The 15,250-nt window shown below is 41.7% G+C and overlaps 1 long non-coding RNA gene across 1 annotated transcript; it reads right to left on the minus strand.

The window, feature by feature from the left end:
• Positions 1-7,293: 7,293 nt before the first annotated feature.
• On the minus strand, positions 7,294-14,625 carry LOC143935482 (uncharacterized). Its single transcript, XR_013263534.1, has 2 exons — positions 13,821-14,625; positions 7,294-10,727 (listed from the first exon to the last, which is right to left on the minus strand). It is a non-coding gene; the product is annotated as an uncharacterized LOC143935482 (long non-coding RNA).
• Between the last annotated feature and the right edge of the window lie 625 nt (positions 14,626-15,250).

The following is a 15,250-nucleotide window of genomic DNA, read 5'->3' on the forward strand; positions in this document are numbered from 1 at the left end:
AGGCAGGTAGAGGTAGTGGTCGTGGACGCGGTCGCGGTGGACGCCTTGCTAAAAGAAGTGGCAAGGTCTCTGCTACTAGTGTCTCTGACACTTCTGCCACCACAAACATGCTGTCCACAACAGTGGGTGCCACCACCACCACCACCAGTTCTACTATGAGTTTTCCTGCCAGACCACCATCTGCTGCAGCTTCCACTGCCAGTGCAGTGCTTCCTTCTGCTTCTACAGGTGTCATGGCTTCTTATTTTTATGGGATAGGCAAGAAACCTAGTGTAAAACAAGTGGCGTTGCCTGTACACTCACAACCACCAATCACACAGCCAGTGACACTGCCCAGCTCCCCAAACAAGCAATTGAGGAAGACAGCAGCAGAGACAGAGTGCGAGACTTTTATATCATTGTCCCAAGAGAATGATTCTGAATGTGATGCTCCTCTTTCCCCAACCACTGCAGACGTTTTATACACTCTTACCCCACAAGAGTTGCAGCATGACGTAGAGCACGTGCAAGAGGAATATTCTGTGAGGAGTAGGACAGGTAGCAGTCCACTTTTTTCATCTGCTGCTAACTCCCCTTCTCCCTCTGTTATTATAGAGGAAGAATCCTGTGATGATAACACTGACCTCCCCAGCACCCCTGCAACAGCTTCCACCACTGGTGTGCTACCTGCTGCAGCTATATCAGCCCATACTACTACTAGTGATCAGGGTAAAGGGGCTGCATCCCGCCGCAGCAATGTGTGGAAATACTTCCAAACAGTGGAAGGCGGGTTCTTTGCAAAGTGCAAGTTGTGTGGGAAGCAAGTCAGCAGGGGTAAAAAGTTGGGACATTTAACCAACGCTGGTATGAACCTGCATCTCAGAAATCACCACAGTTCTACTTTACTGCGGGCAGAGGCAGAAAAAGATGGTAGAGCAGGAAGCAGCATAACAGACTCTGACTGTACTGGTGGTACCTCCTCAGCCACACCACAGACTCAGAGCACAGCCCATAGAGAGGGTTCAATTAGGACAAACCGTCCACATGCAGTAGTTCCACTGCAGGCCCAATCAGGCTCCTCATCCTCCCAAGGACATTATCAGCCCACCCTAGATAGTTTTGTTGGCTTTAGCTCCAAGGGCATGTCAAAACAGCAGGCCAACAAGATCACCCGCCTCATTGGCCAATTCATTGCTGTTGGAGGAGCCTCTTTTCGCATGATTGAAGGGGAGCCATTTAAACAGCTGATGCATGCCGTTGCTCCACGATACGTTATTCCTGCACGAACAACTTTCAGCAGAAAGATTGTTCCAGCACTGTACCATTCGTGTGCTGCATTACTAAAGGAAAAAATGGCCAAAGCTGAGGGTCAGACAATACATTTGACCACTGATTTGTGGACAGCTCCCAGCGGTCAACATGCTTTCCTGTCTTTGACTGCACACTGGTGGCAGGCCACTGTGCCTGTTGGTGGTGGCACTACTGCAAGAGCTCAAACTTCATCAGGAAGCAGGTCTGCAGCTCAAGACCAGCAGGGTTATCAAGCTTACCTGCTGCACACAGAAGTCCGCGATGATAGACACAGCTCTGCCAACATATTGCGGGCAATTAGAGCGATGTTGGCCAATTGGTTTGGAGAGCAGGCAGACACCAATGTTTCTGTTGGGTTCATAGTGACAGACGGAGGTTCAAACATGGTCAAAGCACTCCAAGATGGATCTTTTGTCGGTGTGCGCTGTTCTGCACACATACTGCATTTAGTGGTCAAGGGTGCAATCCCAGTGGAGAAAAACAACAAGATTGCTCACATTTTGGACCTTTGCAGGAAAATTGCAGGGCATTTCCACCGCAGTGTAGTTGCTAGTCAACTGTTGAGGGAGGAGCAAGAACAATCAGGGCTCCCCATACATCGCCTGAAACAAGATGTCAGCACCCGGTGGAACTATACCCTGGAAATGCTGGAACGCATTTTGGAGCAAAAGACAGCCATCCACAATATATCATCTCACCATAGCATTGGGATTGATTCCACACTGGGACGTGATGACTGGTGTATAATTGGCCAGCTTGTTTCTGTCTTAAAACCTTTTCGCAATGTGACGGAAAACTTGAGTCAGAGCAATGCCAGCCTAGGACAGGTCATACCCTTGTTTACCTATCTCATTGATAAGATGCGATCATTCCTAGAAAGCAGTGAGCCGGTTTGTGGCAGCCCACTTCATGCCGATGTAGCGTCTTTCATCAGAAAGCTACGAGACAATTTAAAAGATCGGCTAAATGACCGTGTCCGCAAAAGCCCTGAACTCATGCTGGCTACCCTGTGTGATCCCAGGATCAAAGGTAAACTGGCACTCAGAGACAACAGCCTTTCCTACTGGAAAGAAAAACTCATTGAAAGAGTCCATAATTTGCAGCAACAAAGAGGTATGCTGAATGAGGCCGATTTGGAACATTCACCTGCAATGACTGCTATTTCAAGGCCTGACACCATCACTCAAAAACAACTGAGTGGAGCATGTGCATGTTGGGTAGAGGCACTTGACAATCTGGTGGATGCAGGTCAAGCAGCAGGTAATCGAGAGGAGAGCAGTGCCTCTGAAATGGTCAGGGCCTACCTATATGAAGCCCCTTTGCTTCCTACAGAGGACCCTTTGACCTATTGGGATGGTAAGAAAAGTGTGTGGCCTGGTCTTTGCCTGGTTGCCCAGAAACTACTATCCTGTCCTCCAACCAGTGTGCAAAGTGAGAGAGTTTTCTCTATTACTGGGAACATCCTTAATCCACACCGTGCACAACTAACACCCCATTTGATGGAACAAATAACTTTCCTCAAATTTAACCTCCCCAAGCTGGGTTACCCTACCCTTAACTTGTGAGACCCGAATTATTGCCATCATGTGAAGAAGATACATGGGGCTCAGAGGAACCATCCAAATGTTGAGGAAAAGCATTTTTTTTTATTTTCTTACCACTTGAAGTTGACATTCACAATAGCAGTTCTCTTCGGTGTGACCCCAAGATTTAAATAGAATTTGTTTTTGTCAAGCAATCCAATTACTCCCTTTATTCCTTCCATCATCCTTTTTTGTAATGAATGTGTGTAATTGTGTATGTGTAGAGTGACTAGAGTGTGTGTGATTGCATGAATGAATGTTGTGTGAATGGTCAGTAGCAAGGGTTGAAGCCTTGACGTGGCGCTACTGCTCACGTGTTGCTGTCTTTGTACATACAAATAGCAACCTGTGCTAATTTAACCATTTTTTTGTATGATGGTCTGGAAATAAGAGACAATGATTATTATTGATGGAGCGACTGTCAACTCAAGGATCAGAATATGTTACCAACACAACATAGAACAAAGAAACATACAGCTGGAAACGTGATTCTATGCAAGATAGATTAGTTGGTCACTGCTGAGCTGCACCCAGATGCCCATGACCCCTCATATTTGCCATCTCTGACCCAGGGGACACCAGGGCCCTCTCTGATCCTCTGCCTGTAAGGTCTCCTGAGACCAGGTGACAGATGCACTCCATAGAAGTTAGAAGTGCACTGCTAGGTACAGGTAGCTGATCTTAGGACTGACTGCTGCAGATTGTACCCAGGGAGATTCAGGACACAGGTCTACAGGATCACTAACACAGATCCCAATGGGAGCTGGAGCATAGATTCCCCAGGGCGCGGAGTCTAAGAGCCAGCAGGTGTTCACCAGAGCCTCCAGTGGTGAGGATGGACTTCGCAGCAGTCTGGCTCCAGGTCGCGGCCCCTAGGGTCTCACAGCTCACACTCTCAGTAGACTACAAGAGAAGGAAGCAGCAGGCTGGGACAACAATGATAGTAAGGGCAACTAGCAGACTGGAACAGAGTACACGCCAAAGGTTCTGGGTCACAGGCAGACAGGGATGGTTGTGGACATGCCAAAAAGTGAAGGTCACAAGCAGACAGGAATCGCTGAGAACACACCAATGTCAGTAACAGAGACAAACATAGAGCACACAGCAAGCAGGAACCCAACCACACCTTGGATACTTTAGTGGTTTCTAATCACTACTAGCTTGCGGTGCACAGGTTAATATAAGGTTCCCTGATAGGGCCTGGGGTGGAGCCATGCTAGAGGAGAGGTTATAAAAACCACCAGGTGGAAGTGTCTGGCCTCTTAGTCTGAACACATGAGGGGAGGTATTGGTAAGCTAAGCAGACAGAGGAAGATCACTGCATAACAAATAACAATTACACCGCCTGTTTCATGACCATCTGCAATTGTCTGAAGTCACTGGTGTGAGTAATCTACCCTGCTGCCATGTTACTCAAGCCCTGGAAAAAGTGGAAATGATGCCTGCCCTTTGAGCTGTTTCCCCTTGTGATTGAGCTAGCCTCAGCCTGTGAACCTCTGTCCAGTTAACTGTTGCCCTCATGATTGCAAGCCTTCAACCTATGCCCTGTAAACTGTTGAGGGCTGTATGGTTAACCCCTGCTGTAACTATCTGCTGTGTATTCTGGTGGAGGGAAAGCTGAAAGGCGTGACTGGACACCAGAGGCGTAACTAGAAACCTCAGGGCCCCGGTGCAAGAAATCAGGAAGGCCCCCCCAAAAAGCATTATTTTGATACTTTGTTTTTTTTTTTACAATGTATAACAAAAGTAAAACATTTCTGTTTCTGATTTAAAGTTACCATAACTGTCAAGAGGAAGCTTCTATGAACAACTTTATCCATGCCCAAAAAATGCAGCTTGCCCATGTCCCCCAATGCAGCGCGTGTCCCCCAATGCAGCGCGTGTCCCCCAATGCAGCGCGTGTCCCCCGTGCAGCGTGTGTCCCCCAATGCAGCCTGTGACACTAGTTCAGTGTGTGTCCCCCAGTGCAGCGTGTGACCCCCCATGCAGCTTGTGTCACCAGTGCAGCCTGTGTCCACCAGTGCAGCCTGTGTCCCCCAGTGCAGCGTGTGACACCAATGCAGCGTGTGACACCAATGCAGCGTGTGTCCCCCAATGCAGCCTGTGACACCAGTTCAGTGTGTGTCCCCCAGTGCAGCGTGTGTACACCAGTGCAGTGTGTGACCCCCCATGCAGCTTGTGTCACCAGTGCAGTGTGTCCCCCAGTGCAGCGTGTGGACACCAGTGCAGTGTGTGTCCACCAGTGCAGCGTGCCGTGTATCCCCCATGCAGCCTGTGTCCCCCATGCAGCCTGTGTCCCCCGTGCAATGTGTGTCCACCAGTGCAGTGTGTGACCCCCAATGCAGCCTGTGTCCCCCAGTGCAGCGTGTGGACACTGGACAAAAGTGCAGCGTGTGGACACCAGTACAGTGTGTGACCCCCCATGCAGCGTGTGGAGCCCAGTGCAGCCTGTGTCCCCCAGTGCAGCGTGTGACACCAATGCAGCCTGTGTCCCCCAATGCAGCCTGTGACACCAGTTCAGTGTGTGTCCCCCAGTGCAGCCTGTGTCCCCCAGTGCAGCGTGTGACACCAATGCAGCCTGTGTCCACCAATGCAGCCTGTGTCCACCAATGCAGCGTGTGTCCCCCAATGCAGCGTGTGACACCAGTTCAGTGTGTGTCCCCCAGTGCAGCGTGTGTACACCAGTGCAGTGTGTGACCCCCCATGCAGCTTGTGACACCAGTTCAGTGTGTGTCCCCCAGTGCAGCGTGTGGACACCAGTGCAGTGTGTGACCCCCCATGCAGCTTGTGTCACCAGTGCAGTGTGTCCACCAGTGCAGCCTGTGTCCCCCAGTGCAGCGTGTGACACCAATGCAGCCTGTGTCCCCCAATGCAGCCTGTGACACCAGTTCAGTGTGTGTCCCCCAGTCCAGCCTGTGTCCCCCAGTGCAGCGTGTGACACCAATGCAGCCTGTGTCCACCAATGCAGCCTGTGTCCACCAATGCAGCGTGTGACACCAATGCAGCGTGTGTCCCCCAATGCAGCGTGTGACACCAGTTCAGTGTGTGTCCCCCAGTGCAGCGTGTGTACACCAGTGCAGTGTGTGACCCCCCATGCAGCTTGTGACACCAGTTCAGTGTGTGTCCCCCAGTGCAGCGTGTGGACACCAGTGCAGTGTGTGACCCCCCATGCAGCTTGTGTCACCAGTGCAGTGTGTCCACCAGTGCAGCCTGTGTCCCCCAGTGCAGCGTGTGACACCAATGCAGCCTGTGTCCCCCAATGCAGCCTGTGACACCAGTTCAGTGTGTGTCCCCCAGTGCAGCCTGTGTCCCCCAGTGCAGCGTGTGACACCAATGCAGCCTGTGTCCACCAATGCAGCCTGTGTCCACCAATGCAGCGTGTGACACCAATGCAGCGTGTGTCCCCCAATGCAGCGTGTGACACCAGTTCAGTGTGTGTCCCCCAGTGCAGCGTGTGTACACCAGTGCAGTGTGTGACCCCCCATGCAGCTTGTGACACCAGTTCAGTGTGTGTCCCCCAGTGCAGCGTGTGGACACCAGTGCAGTGTGTGACCACCCATGCAGCTTGTGTCACCAGTGCAGTGTGTCCACCAGTGCAGCCTGTGTCCCCCAGTGCAGCGTGTGACACCAATGCAGCCTGTGTCCACCAATGCAGCGTGTGACACCAATGCAGCGTGTGTCCCCCAATGCAGCGTGTGACACCAATGCAGCGTGTGTCCCCCAATGCAGCGTGTGACACCAGTTCAGTGTGTGTCCCCCAGTGCAGCGTGTGTACACCAGTGCAGTGTGTGACCCCCCATGCAGCTTGTGACACCAGTTCAGTGTGTGTCCCCCAGTGCAGCGTGTGTACACCAGTGCAGTGTGTGACCCCCCCATGCAGCTTGTGTCACCAGTGCAGTGTGTCCCCCAGTGCAGCGTGTGGACACCAGTGCAGTGTGTGTCCACCAGTGCAGCGTGCCGTGTATCCCCCATGCAGCCTGTGTCCCCCATGCAGCCTGTGTCCCCCGTGCAATGTGTGTCCACCAGTGCAGTGTGTGACCCCCAATGCAGCCTGTGTCCCCCAGTGCAGCGTGTGGACACTGGACAAAAGTGCAGCGTGTGGACACCAGTACAGTGTGTGACCCCCCATGCAGCGTGTGGAGCCCAGTGCAGCCTTGTCCCCCAGTGCAGCGTGTGACACCAATGCAGCCTGTGTCCCCCAATGCAGCCTGTGACACCAGTTCAGTGTGTGTCCCCCAGTGCAGCCTGTGTCCCCCAGTGCAGCGTGTGACACCAATGCAGCCTGTGTCCACCAATGCAGCGTGTTATATATGAAATATGAAATATTATGAAATAATTACGATATTTCAAAGTCTTAAGTATATGTTGAAATCAATCAATTCTTGTGAGACGAATTTCCTTAATTAGATCTGAGTCAGCGTAATTCAAAAATGTGTATTTATTTGTACACATTTAAATACAAAAGGATGCTTACAAAAATAGTACAATGTTAATCATTTGTATCTTAAAAATAAGGTTATTTCAAACCTAAAATGGCAGAATAGCCCTTTGTATGCTGGCAGCCTGTGTGCAAGACATGTGTCCTTCTGTGTGTAAAATTCAAGAGAGAGTCCTCCTCCCAACTTTACCATTATATTAACAGCTCTAATTTCGCGCCACAAAAGACAACTCCTCCTCTACAGAGGTGGGAGGGCTAAGGATAACACAGCTCCACATTCTAATGACAGGATGTAAGGGGGGAAGGGAATTTCAGATTCTATGCAAACCTCCATTTACACTTAAGAAAAGCTTATATAAAATATACACTATTCCTCAAAATCCTGACAGGTTTTAAATATTTACTTCTTCAATTATCGCAAGTCATAACATAGAATTAATTGACTCAAAGATTCCTTTCACACAGTATGAAAAATATTATATTCTGAATAAGTATAATAAAGCCAATTAAAATTTAGATATTAAGAATATAACATTCCCCTCTGAAATATGAATACTAATCATATTTTTCAGATTAAAAATTCATCCATCATCATTCATGTCACATTCAAACAAACTTTGATTCAATAACTCCAAATGTTTTGTCATGCAAAACTGAATTCATACCTTCAAAATGCATTTTCCTCTTTAATTTACTTTGTAACAAATCATCTCCTTTCTTAATATCACTTCTAATTCGATTATATAATTTTTTCATTCTAAACACCAAACATAACTGGAATATAAGAAATAACATGATAATAATAAAAATAATTACAATAGGATGTGATAAAATATTTCCTGTCGCTAAAGTTATCGAAGTTTTTCCCCACATGGATACACTATTACTAAATCTTTTCCACCAATTACTTCCTGAAAATTCTAACCATTGATGTGATATTTCTTGCAAATTACCTTGTTCATGTTTAAACAATACTTCTGCATTCTGCAATTCCTTAGCCAAAGCTATTAATAAACCTTGATCCTTTTGAATTATATTTGCCCATTTTTCCCATGGAAATTCATCTATTTGGGAAATATTATACTGTGTAGGTAGAGCGCTAATATTTTTCATAAACATATTTGTTAAATTTGTTCTCAACCCATCAATACTTATTGCAACAATATCTCCTTCTATACAATACAACCCTTGATTTAGGTTTTCTGTATTTGTACAAGAAGAGAAAAAAGTTTTAACCCTTTCTGTATCTGACATAATTTGAAAACAAACCTTCTTTTTATCTACACGAGTAACTAATTCAGAATTAATTTTATTTTCAATTCTTGCTGAACATAATGTATGATTATGATAACAAGAATGAAATATGCTTTTATCTTGATTAGGTAAACATATAATTTTAGACTGGAATTGTAAACATGATGACAAATCTAATTGTTCTAATTCAGAATTTTCATTATTAAATACAAAATCTGTATACTGTAATTTATAGTATAATAATTGTGTATTACTGACAGGTAATCCCAAAACAGTGATTGGAACCAAAATTTGTTCTTTTCCGGCTATTGGAATCATAGAAGAACTATAACATATGTCCTGCTTGCATCCTATCCATTTATTTACCCATAAATCTGTATGATTTATCGCATATAAATATTCTTTGGGCAAATACTGTAAAATGCCAAGAGGAGTTATTCCACTCTGAAATGCTTGCGCAATTATTTTAAAATTAGTGGAATATTCCGTTTGAATTTCTAAACATGCTCTGGCTATATGAGAATGTTGTTCACTTCTCATCAGATCAAGAGTAATATTTTGAAGATGTAAAATAGATGGACCCATTATATTAGCAGTTTTAATTACCATATTTTCTAAAATCTGATTTAAATGTCTTTGTATTTTAATACCATTACTTCCCACTAAACCAGCGGTTTCTAGATCAGACTTTAAAGTACTAATATCCATACTATTTGTTATACTCCCGATTGTGCCAATCCCTCCTAAAATACCTTCAACAATACCACGCTTATTCCTGTTATAATTTCTATTATTAATTCCAAACCATCTCTCAATACCCAATTCCATATTAACCAGATGTCCTTGACATTGTGGAAACCTTGTAGAAATTTTCCATTCTGAAACATTAAAGTTCCACAAAACAATGACAAACTTTCCCTCTCTCAAAAGAGTTCTGGATTGGAAATGGTTAATCTGAAAAGGGCTTGCAGAGAAACTTTTCTTATTGACACATGGAGTTTTCCTTGGAGACATAACAACAACACTTGCCTTTGCACATTTCACCGGATAATTTTCTATTGATATGCAACATTTATATATACCAGTATCATTCAAAGATACTCTCATTTGTTGATAAACAAATGTATCATTGATCCAATTCACACTACCAAAAATTCCTTTATGAATTATGATAGTAGAACTATAAAGAAAACTACCCAAAAACTCATCATTCCTTTTCCAAGTCAACAATGAATTTTGAGGTAAAGATATCTTTGTATCACATATCAAATGTAAATTATCTTTATCTTCCATAATTTTCAAAGATTGTGGGAAGATATTAATTTCTGGAACAATCTTATCAACTATAAAGATATCAATTTTGACCCTTATTTCAGTAAATTTTCTTATAACTTTAAAAACCCATGTTCTTACAATGTCTCCTTTTTCATCTCCAATGATGTTTAAATATTTTGGATTTAATATCTTTACAAAACTTTGAAAAAGATAATAAAATTGATCAAAGGAATAAAGTATTTTCCCAGATCTTGTCATAATATTAGTAACATCTCCAGACCAAATTGTTGACTCATTACCCTTTAAAAATATAGACCAGAAACTCCTCAACAATATGTTACACTCAAAAGTTCCGGTTTTGTTATTTAGTCTATAAGATCCCTGCATTTTAACAAACTTTGTTTTGGATTCTATTTTAACTTTGATGTCAATATCATTGCTGTGAATGAAATACAATTGTAAACAACAACGATATCCATCACCAATACATAAAAATCCATACAAATCTTCTGCTGTATTAATATCAACATCTCTAAAATTATGATTTTTATCATATGCACTAATATCAATAACTCTATCATTTTTGTCCTTTGTAATGATATCAATGTTCTTATTTTTCAGTTCATCTGCATTGATATCAATGTCTACATCTCTCTTATTTCTGAATAACATATGATCTTTGTTGTGTAATTCTTCATTCCTGTTAGTCTTTATATAACTTGAGCAGTTCTTGATATATCTTATCACAAATAGAATTGTCACTAGGGAAAAGATGCATCCTGTAGTGATGATACACTTTCTCTCTTTAAAACTTTTCATTTGTTGTGCTGACATCTTTTTCTTTTGGAATACGCACTTTCTTCAGGTTCGATTTTTATTTTTAATTCCTGAAAAAATAAAGGCAGCATCATTATCTTGGAATATAAAATTTGTTATACCCACATTTTTCTTTCTACATACTTGTTTCACTGAACTGAGAAAGTATTTGTACCCCTTGAACATCCCAAAATGTCCATAGACTTTCCCAATTACTTTTCCATGTTTCAACTCCTGAAACTCTGTGATGTGTCACCATCTCTGGGTGTGGCCTCACATGTAACAATTCTTTAATCATCTTTTATCTTTTCTTGTCTTAGACTTGTGTCAACAATATCTAATTTTATCTTAAATAAACCTTTCTGTTCCTGGTCTACTTAATAGACCGCTTATCTTATACAAAAGATAATTTTGGTTTAACAACAAAATAACAAAATGTTACAAAAAACAATATCAATTGTAAAATATCAAAAAATAGATTATTCTGAAGATTAAATCCGATATGTGCATGGATTTAATAACAATCCTTCATGATATATATGTGTCTTGTGTGTGCTGGAGAAAAAATCTCCCTGGAATGTATGCCCTCCAGTATTTAACTGTCTCCTCTCCTGTTACAAAATTCTACTCCTAAACACCAACTCCCACCTTTTTCCTTTTTAAGACTAGCTTAAAAGTTCCGCTGGGCTATATTGTTCCACAGAATGAGTATTTTCCCTCCCACCTTTCTAAAACAATGGGTGTCTCATTCTAAATTCCTAAGGGTTGCTATGAATAACCCTTTGTAAAAAACCATTTTAAACATACACAAACCTTTTTTCCTTATCAATATATATACAAATTATTTCTTAATCTCTTAATCAAGAAACATTGTAATATAAAAACTTATATTTTTAACTAGAACAAAGACTCTTTTTATCATGAATTAACTTCCTTTCTCAAACTTAGAAATATGAAGAGGAACCATTTTGTATACCTTTTCTTCAACCAATTATGACTCCACAAGGCAATACAAACGCCATTTTACTTTTTCTTTAAAACTCAAAAGGAGAATACTTTGTAGCATCAGAAATTGTGCTTCTTACATCCATTAAAAATAACTGGAACAACATCAACCCAAATATTTCCTTTGTCCAACAACCTTTATCAATCCTAGATTTAATTATCCGATACATCCTCACAATAATACCTACAAACTGTGAATGTTATCATACATGAAATCTCTGTTTTTATTCCCTGATATTACACATCCTCTGTCACAACTGAAGTTTGCTGATATATCCCAAACTAGAAAAACATGATTATTCAACCTCTAAACAATAGTTAAAGCATCATCATTAGTGAATCCCACCTGAAGGTGTTGTGATTTATATAAAAACACGAAAATCCTTTTTTGTCATGACACAAACTTATGGTCTAATGACCCAAATAATAACTCTGTGGCACCCTATGAGGATAAAAAAGATTGTGACCTTTTTTCCCTCTGAAATTAAAGGAATCTGTGTGTCCATTTTTTCACAACATTAATAGATACCATTCCAGGTTGAATTACTAACTCTCCATGCAAAAGCTGCTTCCTTTGCCAATGAATTCTGCTGTTCTGTTACCTACAGATAACTCACTATCTTTTTATGTGATGGAATTTTTACAATAACATATGCAAAAGAATTACTCTCTGCAAGGTCAAAAACTACTTCTAATGTCTCTTTCTGCACAAGAGTCTTATTGGATGAATCCACAAAACCTCTACATAGATAACGTACAACATATGAACTATCACTCTAAATCATTAGTGAACCTTACTTCTCTTCCTTGTCAATACTCAATGCGGTTTAAATCAACAAATACAAGCTCATCACTTTTCTCTGTCTCTCCTTGTTGTCAATTGCTAATTGAGTACCATGCTGAAAGGTCTTCAGTTACTGAATACACAACTATTCTTAAAACCATTTTTTTCAAGTCCTTTCAATGTTCAGCCAGAACAAAACAAAAATAAAAACTTAATACTCATGACAATGAAACATTGATAAAAAATAATAATCCAATAGATTATCCTTGAAAAATATTAAAATTATATCAAAATCCTCAATAATATTCCAAACGTCAAAACCAAATCTTTTTAAACTCATATCAATCCTTATTCATAGCCATTAAACGTCAACCAGAAAATTCTTACCATATCTGCAGTTAATTTAAGGACTGCTGACTGTTTTCAGAGTGTTATATGCTACATAATTAAACCTTTCCTGTCTTAATGGACTATTTTCAGTTTGTAATCTTTGTCTTTGGGTCTTAGAAGAAAAATGAATTTGCTTATTATGACCTCTATACCTCAGATTACTGTGCCAACGTACAGAATAAACTTCTTGACGCCTGGGCAAAATTTTCGGATAATACAACCTCTTTTGTGTATTATTATTATTCAACTTTTTATAGACTTTCCTCTGAGCATATGGCGATGAAAATCTACATTTCTGCTTACTATCAGTATTATTTAAGTCAACTGACTTCCCACTCTCATTATCTGAGGAAATATTAACATTTGACTCTTTACAGGATATGACGTTCACATCTGCCTTAGTCACATGTTCACCATCCTCCATCCTTGAACACTGAACATGTGCAAAAACCTCAGCTTGCAGTAATTGGGTCTTAAGTATATTTAGAATATTTTCATGTTCAAATTTTTCCTGGGTCAATAAAACAATTTGATTTTCATTTTCTTTCAGAGATTGCAATAATGCATCAATTCTATGTTCCAATTCAATTTTTTCAGTCAATAATTGTTCAGTATATTTCTTCTCCTGCTTTGCTGCAATTTCTATTGCATTCTCTAAATTTTCAATATATGTACAAAAAGTCTCACAACTTGAACAACTAGATTCAAAAAGTACATTTTCAGTTATACTTTGACTTTGTTTTCCTGGCATATCAAACACCATATCATTATAACTTTTAACAAGTTTCATTATATTACGTACTTTTTTCTTTGTTTTAACTAATGAGAATCTATCCTTCTCAATGTCAGCATTTGCCTGAAAGCATTGATCATACATTAATTTCCATAAAACAGCATCAGAGACCTGTTTCGATAAACCTTTAAATTCTAATGTACTTTCATCAGCTAAAACAGCTACAAATTCCATAATTACGTTTCTACTCACCAAATAAAAAACCCGTCAGTTTTTTCCTGGAAATTCTCCGGTCTTTCACAATCAATCGATCGATTTTTCTTCTAGGTTCTTTTTCAATCTTTGCGAAGTTTAATCTCTGTTCATCAATTCATTCCCCTCTGATCAAAGGATGAAGTTTAGAAAAAAAAACTTCCGACTTATGATTGAACTGGTTGTAGCTCGCCAATTGTAATATATGAAATATGAAATATTATGAAATAATTACGATATTTCAAAGTCTTAAGTATATGTTGAAATCAATCAATTCTTGTGAGACGAATTTCCTTAATTAGATCTGAGTCAGCGTAATTCAAAAATGTGTATTTATTTGTACACATTTAAATACAAAAGGATGCTTACAAAAATAGTACAATGTTAATCATTTGTATCTTAAAAATAAGGTTATTTCAAACCTAAAATGGCAGAATAGCCCTTTGTATGCTGGCAGCCTGTGTGCAAGACATGTGTCCTTCTGTGTGTAAAATTCAAGAGAGAGTCCTCCTCCCAACTTTACCATTATATTAACAGCTCTAATTTCGCGCCACAAAAGACAACTCCTCCTCTACAGAGGTGGGAGGGCTAAGGATAACACAGCTCCACATTCTAATGACAGGATGTAAGGGGGGAAGGGAATTTCAGATTCTATGCAAACCTCCATTTACACTTAAGAAAAGCTTATATAAAATATACACTATTCCTCAAAATCCTGACAGGTTTTAAATATTTACTTCTTCAATTATCGCAAGTCATAACATAGAATTAATTGACTCAAAGATTCCTTTCACACAGTATGAAAAATATTATATTCTGAATAAGTATAATAAAGCCAATTAAAATTTAGATATTAAGAATATAACACAGCGTGTGACACCAATGCAGCGTGTGTCCCCCAATGCAGCGTGTGACACCAGTTCAGTGTGTGTCCCCCAGTGCAGCGTGTGTACACCAGTGCAGTGTGTGACCCCCCATGCAGCTTGTGACACCAGTTCAGTGTGTGTCCCCAGTGCAGCGTGTGGACACCAGTGCAGTGTGTGACCCCCCATGCAGCTTGTGTCACCAGTACAGTGTGTGTCCCCCAGTGCAGCGTGTGACACCAATGCAGCCTGTGTCCCCCAGTGCAGCGTGTGACACCAATGCAGCCTGTGTCCCCCAATGCAGCCTGTGACACCAGTTCAGTGTGTGTCCCCAGTGCAGCGTGTGGACACCAGTGCAGTGTGTCCCCCAGTGCAGCGTGTATCCACCAGTGCAGTGTGTCCCCCAGTGCAGCCTGTGTCCCCCAGTGCAGCCTGTGTCCCCCAATGCAGCGTGTGGACACCAGTGCAGCGGTGGTACTGCAGGGGGGGCAATGGTGGTACTGGAGGGGCACTTCTTACTGATCCCATCCCCCCACCGATCTCATCCTTAAACACTGTGCAATCGCA

This window comes from Lithobates pipiens, unplaced genomic scaffold (genome assembly GCF_037356315.1).
Source record: "Lithobates pipiens isolate NorthernLeopardFrog02 unplaced genomic scaffold, aLitPip1_a1.2 Scaffold_28, whole genome shotgun sequence".
Lineage (NCBI taxonomy): Eukaryota > Metazoa > Chordata > Amphibia > Anura > Ranidae > Lithobates > Lithobates pipiens.